Raw genomic sequence first — 18,567 nt, 5'->3', positions numbered from 1 at the left:
AGCTGGGTGTGCGACGTCCCTGATAGATGCGTCCTGTGCGAGACGTTTCCGTCGACCCGGGGCACATGCGGTGCTTTCTGTAGGCAGGGTGTTCCTTTGTGGGGGGAGATCCTGTTGTTATAAAGCCCTTTTTTAAAAATTTTAATTGACTCCAAATCACTCTTTGAGGAACGTCCGACACATCGGCTCTGGGTCGTTATACGTGACAGTCCTTTTCTAAGAACTGACACACCCAACTGCAGCTCACGGTGAATTTGCCAAAGACAACTTCAGGAGTCATGATGAGTGGTAATTACACCGCTTTCTGAATTAACTAAAGGGAGCAGGACTTCTAGCGCAATGATGCTTCTCATGCACTTGAGTCAGTGTGGAGCCGGGCTGCATGGAGCGTGTCCGTTAGCTGCTTCCGACACTTCCTCTCTGGTGTGGTGTATTTTGCGTGCTCTTCGGTTGGCGGTTCCTGAGGCACTTATGTATGTGGATGAAGCAGAGGAAACCATCAGGGGAAAGATTACCCGTACTTCACTTCCACCTGTGATGTTTTGGATGCAGGAATGAAGATGAGGAAACAGGAGGCATGAGCAGCTCCTCAGCTGTGGTCCCCAGCTCAGTGCCCGGCAGAAACGGGATTTCGAGGTGCAGTTCAGAAGAGCTGGGTCCCTGGAAGAAGCAGTTAGAACTACCTGAGTGGTGGTGATAAATCCCAAGTCAAGTTAGAGAAGATTTTAATATCAGAAGGGGAGTTCAGTGCTTTTTCTGAGCAGGGAGAAGCCATCGGTCATTCCAGAAGTATCGGCAAGGACAGGCCAGGTTGGCCTGAGGTGACCAGCATCCTGCCCCGCATCTCGGCGTCTTGATGCAACGACTGTTTTCTCGTCATTCATCCTCCATAACGAACGTGGGTGGGCGGGGTCTCTGCTCATCATAGTCACTGAGGGGCCCGGGGTGGTCATGTGTCCTTCCTGACACATGTTTTCTGAAAGTCACGGGAGAAGGGCATGTGGCAGGTAACACGCAGGCTCCTAGAGCTTTGGCCTGAGGGTGGCAGACGTCTCTTCTAGTCACATTTCATTGGCCAAAGCAAGTCATGTTGCTGTTGCCATGCCAGACTGAAAAGGGGGCGGCGGCATTCGATCTCACGATGGGTGCAAAAAGCGAGTCGGGTCATTTCAGAACAGCTCTGCTAATGTCCACTTCAGATCATGAGAGGAAAATGATGGCTTAAAAATTATGCCAGGGGGTGGCACCCAGGAAACCTTCTTGAGTTCTGTATCACAGTTGAGTTCTAAATGCTGGGTGATTTTGAAAAGGCACAATTTTCTTAAAAGTTTAGAGGGATTTACTGAAGACATCATGTCCCTCCCCTCGTTTTTTTTTTTTTTTTTGCATCTTGCTTGTGGCTCCTTTTTGAAGCTGTCACGTTTCACCTGTGTTGATGAATTACCTTGGAGACACGTGGAGAGAAGCCTCTTGTGAAGAGGCGTGGGGCTTCCTCCTGGGGTCAGTTTTGCTCAGTATTTTTATTAATGACTTGGATTAAACAGGAAGAAAAAGAGAGGAGGTGGGAGAGGGGCGACGTTGATTGAATCTGCATGAGGCAAAGAGCCGGCATAGAGGGTTAACAGAAAGAGCAGAGAATTCAGGTGACCTTGGTGGGCGCAGGTAGACCTCCGGGGTAAACGTAAGAGGAAGAAATAGCTTTTTATGTAGTTTTTTTTTTAAATCACCTCTATGTGCAGGGGGATGTGAATATCCGACTTGAAATCAATGATTTCAGATCTTTCCCAGAGCTTTTAACTTGTCGCAAGTGATATAAACCATTAATAGTACTGGCTATCTAAAAACGCACTATTCACTGGATCGATGACCGTGACCCAGATGCCCCGCTCTGGCATTACTGAGCAGTCAAAAACATCTGTCCAACGAATGAATGAATTTAAAGAAAGGTAGGTGTTTCCTGGTTTTCCAAAAGTAACACCCACACGCTGAGAAGGACCAAGTTCCCCCCTTTATAGGGAGTCCTAGGTTTGTTCTCAATAATCCAGAAGCGCACAGACGCTCATACTCCTGCCTGTGCTGACTTGGACTCCTTCACAAAGTATAACGAGGACGCGATGGCGAACCCGAGGGTCTTTGAAAGACCCAGTTAATGTGATCCTGGCAGTTTTGGTTGGAGGCGCGACTGTCTGGACACCCGCGTGTGGCGTGTGGAATCACCACTGGGAAAAGGAATCTGACTGAGGAATCCAGCAGCTGGGCTGGTGGTGTCTGTCATCTACCAGCCTTGAGACGCTGGACAGGTCATGACCCTCTAAGTTAAGACATCAACTTCACGTCAACCTACTTAGCTTGAGATTCTTCATCTGTGGGGAAAGGCTTGGAGTGTGCAGGGTGGGGTGCAGTTGCCCTGGCCACCTTAGGGAGGAAGCCGAGTGAAGGAATGTATGTGAAAGCTTTGGGTACATTGCAAAGTGTTTCACGAAGATGGTGACATTTTCCAAATGGCCTCAAGAAACTGATCTGGTTTTGCAACACAAACATACTCCTTGGGAGGCGAGGATTACCAGCGTGTCTATCAGAGACTTTTCAAAATAAATACAGTGACTCAAATGTGTTCCCAGCTGATGCTCTGAGGATTACTAACCGAGCAGCCGTTACAGAGCAGTCAGACCCACCGGCCCGTGCCCTAATCCTGTTACGAGGCAGGCCGGACGCCCCTTACTTTGCCGTGCCAGCCTTCCTCCGGCGGATACCGACAACCGTTAGGCCCGTTACGAAAGGCCCTCTGAACATTTGGGAAGTCATTTTTCACTGTGAGGCAGCAGCCGCGGCCCTGCAGACTCCCTTCAGGTTGCAAGCCATTCTGTGACTGGTTTACTACGTGCATCCTGAACCGAGGGCGGCAGTCACAAAGCTGAAAACCCAAATGATGGAGGTACTGTGTGCTGCTCACGGCGCACAGAACGTGAGTGCGCAACACGTGGCAAACCGAATATTGTGTGCTGAGCAAACGGGCAGAGGAAAGGCGGCGGGGGCGAACTCTGCCCACTTCCAGGAAGCAACCCCATTTCAGGCCTGTTGCGAGGAAGCAGGTCTCATCAGGCGGTGTTAACAGCATCGCGCCCACAGCCAGCTGGGCAGCTTTGCGTCGAGTTCCGGACGGCTGTCTCTGTAGACGAAGGTCTGAGGCTCCCCGCCCTTCCTTCTGGTTGGAGGGCGCCCTCTCGGTGTGGGTAGGTTCCCTCCCGCACGTGGGCTTCTCTCTGGAGCGATCAGAGTTGGCAACTGCAGGGAAAATGGAGGTGCTCTAAGGTAGCATCTTGCAAACATTAATGTGCATGGAAGTCACCTGGGGATCTGATTAAATTGCCAATTTTTTTCAGGCGGTCTGGGCTGGGGCCTGACACCTGCACTTGTAACAAGCTCCACGGTGATTCCCAAATGGCTGGTTCCCAGCCCCCATCTGGAGCGGCAAAGGAACCCCCATGTTTTCAGTCCTGGCTAGAGGTACGAGGCTCGCTCTCTCTCTTTCTCTCTCCGTAGCCATTCTGGCAACTGGAAAGAGCTCCTAGAGTTTCCAGAAGAGACAGAGGAATGGGTAGTAATCAGTGCAGAGCCTGCCGGTCGCCCGGTTCTCCGGGGCGGCGGGCGACCACGTCTGAGACTTCTTTCCCACGGAAGGCCTCCGTCTCTTGGCTGTGGCTCTGCTGTCCCAGGAGCAGGAGAACTTTTAAACCACAGAAAGGACCGCTGAGTTCAGAGAAGCTCCCTGTCCAGACCGTCATCATCTTTGTGCTGCTTTCTTAGAGAAGAAGTAGAATTCCCGTTTAAGCCAAAACGGACGTGCAGACCTGATAATAACGCTTGCCCTTTACTGAGCTTGCTCTGTCCTGTGTTGCACGGAAATCATCTTACGTAGTTCCTATGTCAGTCCTACAGCACAGACCCTGTAATTTCCCATCCCTTACAGACAAGGGCTCTAAGCTCGACGCCAGAGCCCAGTCTCTGATGCATCCTCGCGGTGATGGTCAGGCCAGCTTTTAACCTGCGGGCGTTCTGTTTCTCCTTGATTATTTGCACAAGGACAGACGGGAGGATCAGCATATATTTGTGGAATCTGTGGGAGTAGACATATTAAATCATCAAGTCTGTGCTGTATCGGTCTCAGTCCCTTTTGGCTGATAGAACAGAGCATTACGAACTAGGCATCTTATAAAAAAAATAGGAATTTATAGCTCACTGTTCTTGGAACTTGGAAGTCCAAGAGCATGGCCCCAGCGTGAGTGAGTTTGTATCCAGAACCTTCTTGCTCTGTCTTCACTTGGTGGAAAGGGCTAGGGAGCCGTGAGGGACCTCTTTTATAAGGTCCACGAGGGCTCCGCCCTCATGACTTAAGCGCCTCCCACACAAGTTTTAGGATGATTTGTTCTAGTTCTGTGAAAAGTGTCCTGGGTAATTTGATAGGGATCGCATTAAGTCTGTAGATTGCCTTGGGCAGTGTGACCATGTTAACAATGTTGATTCTTCCAATCCAAGAGCATGGGATGTCTTTCCGTCTCTTTAAGTCATCTTTAATTTCCTTAATCAATGTCTTGTAGTTCTCTGTGTATGAGCCTTTCACCTCCTTGGTCAGATTTACTCCTGAGTATTTTATTGTTGTGGATGCAGTTTTAAAAGGGATTGTTTCTTTATTCTCTTCTTCTGATATTTCATTGTTAGTGTAAAGAAATGCAACTGATTTCTGTATGTTAGTCTTGTATCCTGCTACCGTGCTGAGTTCTTTGATCAGCTCTAGTAGTCTCTGTGTGGAGCTTTCAGGGTTCTCTATATATAGTATCGTGTCGTCCGCATATAGTGACAATTTTACCTCTTCTCTGCCAATTTGGATCCCTTTTCTTTCTTTCTTTGCCTGATTGCTGAGGCTAGGACTTCCAAAACTGTTGAACAGAAGCAGTGAGAGCGGGCATCCTTGTCTTGTTCCAGATTTTAGTGGGAAGGCATTCAGTTCTTCACCGTTGATTGTTATGCTGGCTGTGAGTTTGTCATAAATAGCTTTTATTATGTTGAGATATGTTCCCTCTATACTCAGTTTGGTAAGAGTTTTACCATAAATGGGTGTTTTAAGCACCTCCCAGTGGCTCCACCTATTAATACCACCACCTTTAGGGGGTTAGGATTTCAACATATGAGCGTTGGGGAGACACAGATATTCAAACCGCAGCAATATCGTTAAATGTAATCTGTTGCACTTGGAATAAATACAGCATAGTTTTTGTTTTGTTTTTAAGAAAAAGGGCATAGCTAGGAGAGTGGAACTTGAAAATTCTCATCATAAGAAAAAAAAATTGTAACTGTGTGGTGATGAGTGTTAACTGGAGTTCGTACGCTTACCATCTTGCAATATATACAAATATTGAACCATGATGTTGTACACCTGAAACCAATTTAGTGTTATGTCAGCTATACTTCAATTTATAAAAAGAGAGAGGGAAAGAAGAAAGGGTCCATTTGCCTCCAAAAGGTATTTTGGCTCTAATTTTGGTTTTGTTTTACATCAGGAACAGGGTTACTTGCACATAGATGCTCAGTTGGTATTTATTCAACCGTGGGAGAAAATAAAGAGCGACTAGAAAGGGAAGTAGAGGAGGAAAGCAAGACCTGTCATTCGGATCATCCTAAGAGGACAGCGAGACCCAAACATGTTGGAGGGATCCTGAAGGGTTGCCTGCCTTACACAGTTGTCAGCTGAGGCCCTAAACAGCTGTCTGTCTTCGGTTAGTGTTCCTCTCGCTTTGGGCAGAGTTTCTGTGCACACGAGACCCCCAGCCCCGCTTGGAGACAGACAACGGACACCAGCATGCTGAAGATCCCAAGAGCTGAAGCCGTGAAAAGCCCAGCCCAATCTGGCCACGGAAACACTCTTCCTTGGAAGACCCGTTCCAGCCCCAGGCGGCCCGGGAATTGCTCTGTAGGGAACGCTTTAGAGGAGTCGGCACTTTCCCTCCGCTTAGCTGGCTTTTCCAAACTTGGTTTTCCTAGTAGAGGAATCGTGTAAATTCAAGGACCTCACAGTGTGGGCCAGTTCTTAAATTTTCTTTCCTAGAATTGTAGGAGCAGAAGTGGAAAGCTGGTCTGAACAGGAAGGGCTGCCCACCAGAGACAGCCCGTTTCTCACTCACACGGAGCCAAGAGAAGGAGGTTCTGAGGAAGCCAGCACCTGGCCGGAGGCCGTGGGGGATCGGCCTCTCGGTCCCCGCCCCGGTGCTCTGCCCGCATCCCAGCAGCCAGCTTTGTTTTCCGTGGGGTCCTTTGCCTTTTGACCTGCCCGCTGACCTCAGTGTCCCCAGCTGTCCTTTTCTTGCTTTCACCAGGATACGCCCCTGCACAGGCACTTTTCATTTTAAGGATTCCGTTTCTCTCGACCAGAAAACAAATAATAAAATTTTTGAAAAGTTAGAAATTCCTCTCCAAGTGCCCAGATCTTGAGTTGCTGACTCCATTTTGTAGTGAAAGCAACATTCGGCCTCCACTCCTTGCTTTTTTTTAATTTTTTTTTTCAACTGAAGTACAGTCAGTTACAGTGTGTCAGTTTCTGGTGCACAGCACAATGTCCCCATCATGCACACACACACACACATACTCCTCAGCTGTTGCTTTTATTATGAGTGTGTTGTCCATAAGCAACCACCCCAGTGTCTTTTTTGTTCTTTCTCTTCATCAGACCTTGCTTTAGGGAAGATCTTAGGGACATTTTCTTCAGAATCTTGATCTTCCCAGCCAGGAGCTACGAACTTCACCAGATGAACAGAAGAGCGCTTTTTTGTCCAGTGAGATCTCTGGGGTCCTCCAAACTGGGGGACTTTCATTTCCCTGGGTCTCTGCTTTATCCCGTAATGAAGCCCCCAGACGTTTTCTGTCACCCAGGCAGAGGGTTAGAACTATAAAAAATTGTCGATCTGTAGGGAGGGACCTCCGGGGCGTCCTCAAGAGAGGTTTGTCAAATTGTAACTTAGAGGTTGAAGTGGAGAGATGGCAGTGACCATGGTGGGGGAAGAAGGGAGGCTCTCTGTGTTGGGAGTGTGTGCATTCTGCTGGTCGAACACACACTCAGTCCGCGTGCGTGTATGTGTTTGCATGGGCTCAGCGTGTGGTGTGTAGGCTGTTTGGCCTAGCAGAGAGGAGTCAGCGGCACAGAGAATCCACCTTGCCCGGCCCCCCCTACCCCGGCCGCCGTCGAAGGAGCGTAGCGCAAGGATCACAGGGGGTCTGGGACTGAACAAGTCGGAAGCCCTGCTTCTGGCGGGTGCCTTTGGTAATAACTTGGAAGCTTGCTGTTGTGAATCTGTTCTGAGATCCAGGGCGCGATGGCTCTTGTGAAGTGCATAGCATGGGGCTCTCTGGGCTTTTGAAATTGATTGCAGCTGCGTGTTCAGTGCTTGAACCTAATCCTATGCGGTGTCTGTGTGTGTGTGAGGATAAGCTCAACGTTGTTATAAAACAAGTTTATGTAAGAATCCGCTTTGTTATTGTCAGGGATATGCAAAGATAGCATTGATGACAGCGCTCTGAGGCCGAAAATACCCGTGCGTAGGATGGATGCTTCCTTGACTTGAATACAGTAGAGGTAATCCAAACATCAGATAATAAAGTGACCTTTTAAGGTCTTTTCCAGAGCTGAGATCCAGTTTGTATTTGCAACTGTCTTTCTGGACTGCTTTATGCTGGATTCCCCAGGATGAGATGAGTAGGGTATCAGTAACGGTCAGGGGAAGAATTACCTGCAGAAGTTTTTTAAAATGGAAAACATTGCTTTGTTTTCAAGGTGGGGTCTTACTTTGTCCTCACAGAGCTGAAGAATGGTATCAACATAGTGAGTGGCAGAGAGGCCTAATCTCATCCAGACTTCAGCAAGTCACTTCAAAGGTTTGATTAAACATACTTATGATGATGAGATTCAGAGCTTTTGGAATTCCAGCAGTTTTTTTTTTTTTGGAAGATTCAGCACCTAATAAAGTAAAATAAATTGCAGGCCTCCTGGTCAGTGAATAAGCACTTATGCAGCTTGGAGCTTCAGTTTATCAGTAGGACTGGTTACTGTTGTGGTTAGACTTGTTTTCTGGCTTTCTTTGAAGGTTTAAGGGCCATTGTCCACCGACACGTCACATTTAGTCACAGGCTATTATGAAAAGTAATAATTATTTTTCCAAGGTCTGCAGGCAGGCCTGGATGCAGTGTGGGAAAAGTAGCAGGCACGATGGTTTGTGGCCTACCCTCTCTTGTCAGAAACACTCAGATGTGTGAGGCAGAGAGAGGTTGCAAAAATAATTGGAGAACCTGGTGATCGCTGCAGGGATTTGGGCAAGAATCAGCATGCCTCTCCTTGTCAACAGTCTGGGCTAAATCAGGCCAGAACTGGACACCTGGGAGGGCGCTGGGACAGGGTCCTGGGGAGCAAGCCAGGCTGGGGAGGGGGGTTATGCCAGGCACATTAGAGGGAGATTGCAGAGGAGCAGTAAGAACTGCTTAGCCTACACCAGCTGGAAGCAAGGGGGAAGAGCAGAGAAGGAGCTGAGGGCGGCAGACGTCTGGGACAGTAGAAAGACGGAGAACAGACTACTTTGAGATCTAGGGGTTTGAGACGTGCCCGATGGGCACCGTAAGAGACTGGCCTGGTGGAGCAGAAGCAGTCAGCTGATTTAAAGAAACATGGATGGACAATCCAGGAGCATATCCTGACCAGTTGTTGCAAGACTTCAGCACAAGATTCTCCGGCCAGCGCAACTGTTGTTCTGAGTTGAACGTTTGTTACAAGAACGCACCCAACACCCAATCCACATAATGAATTAGAAATACCCCAGTGTTGGGGGGAAGGTATAGCTCAGTGGTAGTGCACATGCCTCGCATGCATGAGGTCCTGAGTTCAATCCCCAGTACCTCCATTAAATAAATAAACCTAATTGACCCCTCCCCCCCAATTTTTTTAAAAACCCAGTGTTTGTTAACTTAATTTTCCTTTTTTAAAATCAGCGAAGAAGTTCTTGGTGCTCAGAAATGTGTCTGATTTGTTTTTATGTCTCTGCCAACCACAGTGAATCCTCATTAGCAATAGATGTGTGTGCGTGTGCATGTGAATTGTGTTTTTCCCTGCATCTGGACTGACTCCCCTACTGCCTGTGATCCCCTTTAGTGGAGTTCCTCCAGTCGCTTCTCCCTCAGGCTCCTGGTCCCTGGAAACAATTAGGCCGTGGTTTCTTAGAATCCGGCAAGTTCAGCCCTCACAGGTCTGCATAGGGGCAAATAAGTAGTTGCGTTGCAAATACTTGTTGGAGGAAAGAACTTGCATTCCTCAGCGCCAAGTGTAAGAGACAGCGCCCCCTGTTGTGAGTAGCAAGTGGAAACAACAATCTAAATTCAGTAGAAGGAAATCAGGCGTGCACCCATCGCCCCAGTCTCCTCGTCCCCCGGATCCTGACGCTTTCACGTGTTGTTTGACTTGAGGGAGGGGTTTAGGGCCCCAGGTGGGTTGTCTTTAGAGAGATGAACTGCTTAAGGTGAGAAACTGGCACTGACAGTCCCTGTTAGGTGACGTGAAGAAAGAACTGGTAAGAGCTCTGTTTCATTTCAACATGCATTCATTCATTCATTCATTTTTTTATTATTTTATTTATTTATTTATTTATTTATTTATTTTATTTTATTTTATTTTATTTCTCAGCAGGGAAGACTGTGCCTCCCACCCCACTAACCCTTCCCGGAATCCAAGACCATTGCCATGGTTACAGACTGCTCCATCAGTAGTCTGGGGGGCCACTCCTTACTGGTCTAGCTGACGTCAAGGTCTCTCACTGAGCAGACTGCATCTTCTCCTCTGGTCAGGACAGCTGCTGTCCCATCCTGAGATTCTCCTGGAGGGGACAAGATTAATTTAGAGGTTTTAAAGGACAGGCAACAAGAGCCAGAGGACCTATTTTTAAAATTAAATCTTCATTGAATTATGCGCATCTATATTTTATAAACCCCGATTTAAAACACTAACATCAGAGATAAGAAAAGTGCCTGTGTTACTTGTTACCCTTGAAGGAGTTGTTTGGAGGATTATGGTTGTCAGAAACCATAGATAGGTTCACTCAGGAAGAAATTCTAAGCTGAGATCGTTTTCTTTTTCTCCCAGTTTACTGTTTGCTAGCTGGCTTGGACATTACACAAAAAGCTAGTGAGATCTTGGATTGCGTTGATAGGAACAAGGTGGCCAGAACAAGGCAGGAGAATGCCCTCCGCCTGCCTAGACCCGGTAAAGGAATGTTGCATTCCCCGGTGCGCGTGCACCTTAAAGGAAGAGACTGATCACCCGGGAGGTTATCGGAAGACAGCGAGCAACGTTTCTGTAGAAAAATCAGCTGACAGCCTTATGGGGGATTCCTTGTAACTGGCTCTGTTTTTCTCTTGCTGCCTTTAGAGTTTCCTCTTTACCTTTCACTTTGGCCGTATTACTTATAATACGTCTTGATGCAGGTCTGTTTGGGTTCATCTTGTTTGGGACCCTCTGTGCTTCCTCTACCTCGAGATCTGTTTTCTTCTTTAGGTCTGGGAAATTTTTAGCCATAATTTCTTCAAATGTGTTTTCAATCCCCTTTTCTCTTTCTTCTCCTTCTGGAAGGAGATCTTAAAAACAAACAAACAAACAAAAAACAAAACAGCGGGGCACAAATGAACTTATTTACAAGACAGAAACAGACTCACAGACGTAGGGAAAAAACAACTCAGGGCTGCCAGGGAGCCGAACGCAGCGGGTGGGAGGGATAAATCAGGAGTCTGGAAAAAGAAAAGAAGAAAGTGAGCGAAGGTGAGCGGTGGTTAGAAATCGTCTCCTGTGAGACGTAGTTGAAGCAGTGTTTGAATTCATCCTGGAGATGAGTTTACTTGAGAGAACCGTGTTACGCTTGAACATTTGCGAGACCGGCACGTGCACGAGAGAGGAAATATATTACATGGGATCTCAGAGAGCAGAACTCCCACTGTGGTGTACTTAATGAGCACAGATTTCAGATCAGTGTAAAGAACTTTCAGCAGAGTCATTCAGACTTCATTTACTGGTGCCTCCACTGCAGTAACAGTTGCCAAGCTTAAGTTGGATGTAAACCTGCTTAGTCAAACTATGGGGACCACCTGCTTCTGAAAGCGTAGAGCTGGCCAGAGGGAAGGCACATATTCAGATTCCTGGGCCCAACCCTAGACCTACTGAATTAGAGTCTCAGGGCTTGTGGCCCTTGAATCTGCATTTTGAATAGGTTTTACTGATGTCGCTCAAGTTTTCAGACACTCTGTAGCTCAAACCCATCCTGAGTCTGACCAGCAGGTCTTTTGACAAATGCTGCCTTCATCCCTGGTTGAAGAACTGAGACGCTGGTTTCTAGAGTCTACATTCCTCACCAGTAGTTTCAAGGCCCTGAATTTGACAGTCCTGCCTGTCTCACCTTCAGCTTTTCTCTCCAGTCGCCGTTTCGGGAGCCCTCCAGGTCTCAGTGTCTTCATGGCTTCAGGCGCTCCCCGGCGGCTGTTTTCCCCTTTCATCACAAATCCTAACATCGTTACAGTCGGTACCATGGCACGACTCTTTTGCACAGTTTATGTTTCTCTGTCACTTAACGCATTTGGGTCTTCTCTCCCCGGCAGGTAAGAAGGGGGTCTGAGGCCCTCAGCATGGTGCCCCGGCCAAGCAGTTCCGGGGTGTGGTGCTTCAAGGGGCAGTTTAGGTCATTTAGGTCAACTCGCCATCTGAGGCTTGAATCTTGCACCGAGTGGCTCAGCAGAGCCCAGCATCCCCAGCACCCCTGCTGGGAACTTACAGCCTTCCGGGCACACCTGCTCCACGTCCATCTTTGGGCAAGTTTGACTTCTTCATTATTTGGGGTGAATATCAGTCTCTCTCTAACTTCTGTTTGTCAGGTCAGGATTCTCCTTGAGTCTTCTTAGAACAAACCCTGCAAAACACCTGCTGTAAAATCAGATCCATCCCCATATCCCTTTGTTTTCCCCAAGCCTCACTGCAGTTTGCTCTCTTGATGTGTTTGTTTCCGGGACTTCTTGCTGAAGTAAGTCCGATTGGAAAGGAGAGTAGCATTTGATAGGAAATAAAATTATCAAAGTGAATTTACTTTTGTGAAATATCTGGAGAACATGCCTTAGCATATTAATGATCACAACAAAAAGGTCTTGAAGATGTCCATTTTGATGCATGTCCCTTTTAGAACATGTTCACGGTGCGCTTCTAAAGTGCTTTGTGAGTGTCAGGTGACAGCCTCTCATTGTCAGAATAAATTCTGCAGACGCTGAATTGGTAACATTGAAACAGGTGACACTATACGTTATGATTTTAACTTGCCATGCCATCTCACACTAACTCATGAAATTACAAATAAATGTCACACCTGTGGCAGTTTTCACTTGAACTGATTCTTTTTTTTTAATTATCTTCTTCTGCAATTTTTATTCAGAGCCCTGAAAGGAATACATGTACTTAGCAAAGTGCCTGCCTGTAGCCTAATCCCAGTTCTCCTCCTAGCAGCAAAGGAGGCATCACCGAAGTGACGCAGAAATGCATTATGGGTGGGATGCCTGCTCTGCACCCTGTCACCTGCAGCAGGGGTGGGGAACGGCAGGCGTCCATGTCATCTCTCTGGATCCTCGTGTGACCGGTGGTGTGTTTCAGAGGCAGCTGGGTGGATTACGCGTGCTTGCACTAGAGAAAGGGATCTACGTTGTTCTTGAAGAGTTTCCAGTGCAGATTCACTACGTCTCTGTGCTGGGGGTGCAGAGAGGGGTTCTGCTCACCTCTTGTTCGCCACGGTAATTAGGGAGGGAGTCCCAGCCTGAGGTTCCGGGGATGGATGAGCGTCCTAGACAAGGGAGGCGCTGCTGTTGTGGGCTCTTGCCGGACCACGCACCGTCGCTGCCTGTTCCTGCTCACTGCCGTTCATCACAAAATGATTTCTGTGGTTCTCTGATTCCTTTCTGTTTCCACTGATCAGCTCTCCAAAGGCAGGTGCCGTGTGAGTGGTTTTGCTCTCTCCTGAGTTACAGCATCTCTGACAGCGCCGAGTGCCTGCGAGGAAGCCGGCAGTCAATGGATGTTGGTTGAATTAATGAAGGCATCCATTCAATAGTTACAGCTGCGTTTTCCTTCATAATCTTTCTCCTGTCTTCCTCGTCCCGGGGCCACTGTCCAGTTACCTTCTGAGTGTGTCTGGACTCATTTTGGCCCAGCCTCCGGAAGGCCACGTGTCTGAGTCCCTCCCACCTCTGCCCTGTCCCGTAAGCTGCTTCCAGACTCATCGTCTCCAGTCGTTGCGATCATGTCAGCCTGGCTGGCGCTTCACCCCTGCAAGTCCCTGGTACTCACAGACGTTCTTCCTCCTGAAGGCCTGCCCTGTTTCTCAGAGACCCAGCCCTCAGTCCACTGAAGAAATACCAAGAGCAGCTGCTGTGTGTCAGGGACAGTGAGGGGGTGAACGGATGAATGAGGCGCAGTTTCTTCCTGTAGAGACACTCACAGTCAAGGGCAGGGGAAGCAGAGCTAGAAACAGTCACGATGTGATGCAACACAAGTTCTTGCTCAGGGGAGACCGGTGCTACTGGAGACAAAGGAGAGGAGGCGGGGGACTCCTGCTTCAGTGCTCGGTGCCCGCGTGCAGAGGCCGCTGGCCGCTCCCCTGCCCCGGCACTGACCTCCAGTCATGTGTGACTGAGCTTCCTGTTTTTGAGTCTCGGTGTCCTTGCATAGACTCCCATGACACCGCGCCACAAACTGGGTGCCTCGAACAACAGGCATTTATTTCCTCACAGCCCTGGAGGCTACAGGTCTAAGATCGGGGCAGCAGAAATTTCAGTTTCCAGTGAGGGCTCTCTTCCTGGCCGGCAGGTGGCCGCCTTCTCACCCTGTCCTCGCACGGCCTGTCTTTCGTGTGCAGGCACACGGAGAGAGCGAGCTCTCGTGTCCCACTCTTACGAGGGCACCCGTCCTGTTGGTTAAGGCCCAGCCTATGACCTCACGTAACCTTTATCACCTCCTTCCTGGCCCTCTCTCTAAGTACAGCCACACTGGGGGTGAGGGCTTTGACATGAGCTTTGGGGGTGGATGAGGCAACTCAGCCCACAGCAGCCTCGGTGGGCTGCACCTGCCAGTCGCATCGCCCGGCCAGAGTCTGTCCCCACCTCGCCAGCCCAGCGGCCCTTGGCTCACGTGTTTGTAGCGCTGAGCGTCTGCTGCTGATTTGCACGTGGTGGTCCTTTCATGGTGCGGGGGCTCACCTGAGGCTCGTCCACCCGCCACAGTGTCGGCTGCGGCCCCGGGCAATCTACATAACCCTCCAAGCCTGGGGTTTTTCACTGCAAACAGTGGTACCAGGTTGCTGCCTCACAGGCCTGCGGGGAGGATTGAAGGCAGTAATGCATGCCGAGCACCCAGCCCCGTTCGAGCGTCTACTCGGCACTGGGCAAAGGTCGGCTCTGCACCCCAGCCCCTGCCTCCACGGCTAACCCGCTGAGTCCCGGAGGCCGAGAATTACGTCTTCTCCTTCCTCTCTGTCTCCGAAGATAGAGCGCCAGGTGGAGTGCCTGACTGAAGCCACCACGCAGGGAACCTCTGTTGTCCAGGAAGGGCTGACAAGTCTATTTTGTATTTGCTGCCAGGAACCCTAGAGAAACTTTGAGCCTAGAATAGGCCATTCCCAGTGGCAGAGAACAATCGTGTCTGTCGTGTACCAGTCGTTCACGAGGGATTATCTTTGCTTTGTCCTGGGTCATTTACCTTGAGTTGGAAAGATGCAAAATGAATTAGCCCGGAGGACAGGAGTCGGGGGTGATACGATTTGTATTAGGACTTTTTGAAATACGATGTTGATATTCGGCCGTAATAACCAACACGTTGAAAAGCCAATTCGGCAGGAGGAATTCTGAGAAGAAATGTAACGTGTTTGTCACTAAGGAGGACTGCATTGCCAAGTGATTTCGTTATGCATTTTAAAGTGTTTGTAAACCCTTGGGTAGCTATAGTCAATTTTTAAACATGTTTCCTCATTAATTTTCAATTTGTAAATGTACATGGTACAGGAGTGTTGTAGTCATCAGGGGAGGCTGCTTCACAGATGGCTCTTGTGTGACCTAAAATCTCAATGATTATAACGAAGCAGAATGGATGATGGTAAACTTGCCGGGAGATTTGCTGATTGTCAACAGTTTTCCAGTTTTGTTGCTATTCTTAAGGATTTAGTGCTTCTTAAACATGAAAGGAAGACAGTTGTAATGGGGCTTTCAGGACCAGCAATTGCCTAATGAAATGTTTTGGTCAGCTCCTTGCTATTCTGCGTGAAATTCTTGCCAGGGAAATCACACCAGCAGAATTATTGGTCATGTTGAATCAAATATACACAGAAGACATTTCATCATCAGTTCTCCAGGCCAGCACGTGGGAGGCAGTTTCACGCCTCTGTCTTACACTGTGTGCTGAGGTCCCGATTAACATATGAGAAGGTCTCTGAAACTAAATGCTGGTTTGATTCATTCATGCCAGTGTTCTTCTTTGGCACCAGGAGTTAAGAATCGCCTGGGCAGGGGGTTTAGCAGGTGGAACTGTGAAGATCTGAACTTAAGATGCATCTGGAAACCCAGAGTTACAATCAGCAAATCCTTTTATTCGACCTCTGTTTCCGCTTCCCCATGTGCGGGTCACTTGTGTGTTGAACCCCCGACCTTACCAGCTAATCAGCGTTCAGGGCTGCACACAGGAAATAATAGAGTCTTGAAAGTTAAGCCAAGTTCTCACTATCTCAGTGGCCACGAGGGAGATAGTTAGCCTTTCTGAACTTTGGTTTTCCAAAGAAGGGATGGCTAACCCTGCCAAGGGGAGAGGCTGTGCAGTGGGAGCAGCCCGTGTCGTCGTCCAGCACGGGACGTGCTCCACGAATGATAGTTCTTTCTTGGAAACTTGCTCCCCTCTTTCTCTGTGATGGGCGGTTTCCACCCTTTGCCCCGACTGCGCATGCCTGGAGCCCATGCGTTCCTCCGCCGTGAGCCCCTGTTTTCTCAGACTAACAATCATCAGGGAGGCCTGGGCCCTGCCTTTAGCTGACAGACGCCTGCAACATCGGATTCCTAGCGATGCTGAGGATCTCAAGGGGGCTCCCAGAGAAGAGCCCGGAGCAAAGTGAGAGCAGAATATTCACTGACAGGCTGTGAGAAGCACCCCGGTAAGCATCCCGGCACCAAAGTGGGACCTAGAATGCTTGTCCTGTGGGGGTTCTGGTCGGGAAGAGCCCCTTCCTGTCCCCTAGCTGGAGCGCGTGCCGATGCGGCAACCACGCTGGCTGTGATACCCGGCGCCAGCCTGCTGGCCTCATCTTCACCCAAAGGGTGAATTACAGCGCTCATCCCCCGACCACGCAGCGTCCCCGGCAGTGCCGTCTTCCCTCGCTGCCCGGTGCCTCGCCTGCCGCCCTCGCGGATTCTGCTAGAGAGAAGGAAGGAACGTTTCAGGAGCTTCCTGGGAGTGGGTTGGATGAGTTCCTTGTCCCAGAAGACTCTTCGTTTTAATGAGGACCAAGCAGAGTGAGAAGCCAGAGGAAGGAGAGGTCTTCTGGCGAAGCACAAATATGTGGACCCGGAGCAGAGCAGCCCTGGAGCAGCTGTGGCTTCTCAGCACGGAGAAGGGTGATCTCCACTGACCTGGCGAGGAGAGGTCGACGGAAATGAGAATGCACAGCCTGGAAGCTTTTATTCGGCGCGCTTTCTGAGGACTCGAGCCCGGGAGGTGGCCTCTCAGATCGCTCCGAGAGACTGTTCCGCCAGGCCAGGGAGGGGCCGGGATAAACAGGAGTTTGTTTTTTTGGTTTGTTTTTGTTGTTGTTGTTGGTGGTGGTGGTGGTGGTGGTGGTGGTGGTGGTGTTTTGCAACAAAGACCAGGTAGTTGGAACATTACAATGTTAATGTTAAAGAAAGCCAGACACCCCAGGTTAAGGAATTCAGCGCTTTTCTGTGTGTGGGACGGTGCAGAGGTCTGCGCTCACTGAACTCCCTCCTTTGATGTGCACCTAGCTGTCTAGGGCCAGCGTCCTGTGCTTCCACACCCTGAGTTCCCTCAGGGGCACCGCTGGGGGTGCGGCAGAGGCAGGCTTCCTGCTGGTCTGCGTCCTGGGTGTCTGGGGCAGTGGTGGTGGCTGATGACTCGAAGGCCACAGCATCCTTTGTTTATGGAGATGGCCGGCAATATTTTTCATTCCCAGCGGCTGTCACGTGGAACCTTCTTTGTTCCATATGCATCAGGCATGTGGGTAGAGACTGGCGTTTGCACATCAGAGCCCACGTTAACCAGACCACTCAGTGAACTCACCTCTCTGCCCGCTGCCTGTCTCCTCGGCGCTTCGATGCAGGGAGAGCCCACCGTCAGCGGTGGTGGTGGGACCCTCGCTCCCTTGCCTGGCAGGCGCCGTTCCCACTGAGCCCGCTCACAGACTCGGGATCCTTCTCAACCCAGCCTCCCAGGCAGCTGTTCTTGCGCCATCACATGGTGCTAATGTGATGGCATCTGTTGGTCTTCCTAGGGCTGTGATCGGCAGGTCCTAAACAGATCTGCAGGAAGCAGTGCCCTCTCCCGTTTTACTGACTAGAAGACTCCCCTTAGAGGGGTCACGTAGAGCTTGCCCAGAGTCACTCAGATGGTTCACTGCAGAAGGACAGCTCGGAATGGAGCCTGACTTTTCCAAACCCTGGGCTTTCCTGCTCCATCAAGCTGCTTCCCTGAAGCTAGAGTTTTAACTTTGTTTAGTTTAGTTTTTCACGTTCTTAAGAAGCTGTGAACACACAGCAGTAGTCTTCCAGTAAGGTTTTCAGTTTGATGCTGCTTTCCTTTGCAGAGGGCTTGGAGTAGCCTGAGTTGGGCTCATCTGAGATACTCCACCTGCCTTCAGCCGCTGGGGACCCCGGTCAGTGAAATAAACAATTGGTTTCAGTGACAGCAGAGTCCAGGTGAACCCTGGTTTTAGGGTTGGTCCATGACCGGGGCTTTTCGTATGGCCTGCCATGTTGAGAGAGGATTCATGGCCAGTCATGCTGACTCCTGGAGTCTTCCGTCACGTAGAGCCTCTGGCCCCCAGGCCACCTCTGTATTGTGACTGGGGGGTGTAGGTGTACTTCCAGCATGTTTGGTCCTCTGAATTCCAGGAAGCGGCCAAGTGCAGCATCATACTCTCTACTCTTCCAGAACCTTCTGTTTGGCACAGAAATGCATGCTCTGCTCTGGACGGCAGGTCGGTCTGTGTGTGGCTCTTCACCCAAACAACGCACCGTGGGAGTATTCGCGGGGCACTCTTCTGAGAACTGCGTTGGCGTTCAGAGCCGGGCCGACTCCCCGGAGCCCCCCTGGCCACCCGCGCACGGGCCCAGCGAGACGCTTCCCTTGCTGGCCTCACCGCAGCTCCAGTTGTTGCCCACTTAAAATCTCACTGAAGCCGTGTTGCTGTGTGGCCGTCCCTGAGCAGCCTAGCCCGTATTCATTTAGGCAAGGGCTGCTTCGTG

The 18,567-nt window shown here is 49.7% G+C and overlaps 1 protein-coding gene and 1 non-coding gene across 5 annotated transcripts in view; both read left to right on the top strand.

Moving 5' to 3' along the window:
* Positions 1–18,567, top strand: part of CTNNA2 (catenin alpha 2) — a 933,346-nt gene that overhangs the window by 455,507 nt on the left and 459,272 nt on the right. The window lies entirely within an intron of this gene.
* On the top strand, positions 8,867–8,939 carry TRNAA-CGC (transfer RNA alanine (anticodon CGC)). Its single transcript has one exon. It is a non-coding gene; the product is annotated as a tRNA-Ala (tRNA).

Source organism: Vicugna pacos, chromosome 28 (genome assembly GCF_048564905.1).
Source record: "Vicugna pacos chromosome 28, VicPac4, whole genome shotgun sequence".
Taxonomy (NCBI): Eukaryota; Metazoa; Chordata; class Mammalia; order Artiodactyla; family Camelidae; genus Vicugna; species Vicugna pacos.
The sequence above is the reverse complement of the archived record's forward strand: the minus strand, read 5'-3'. Positions and strand labels throughout refer to the sequence as shown.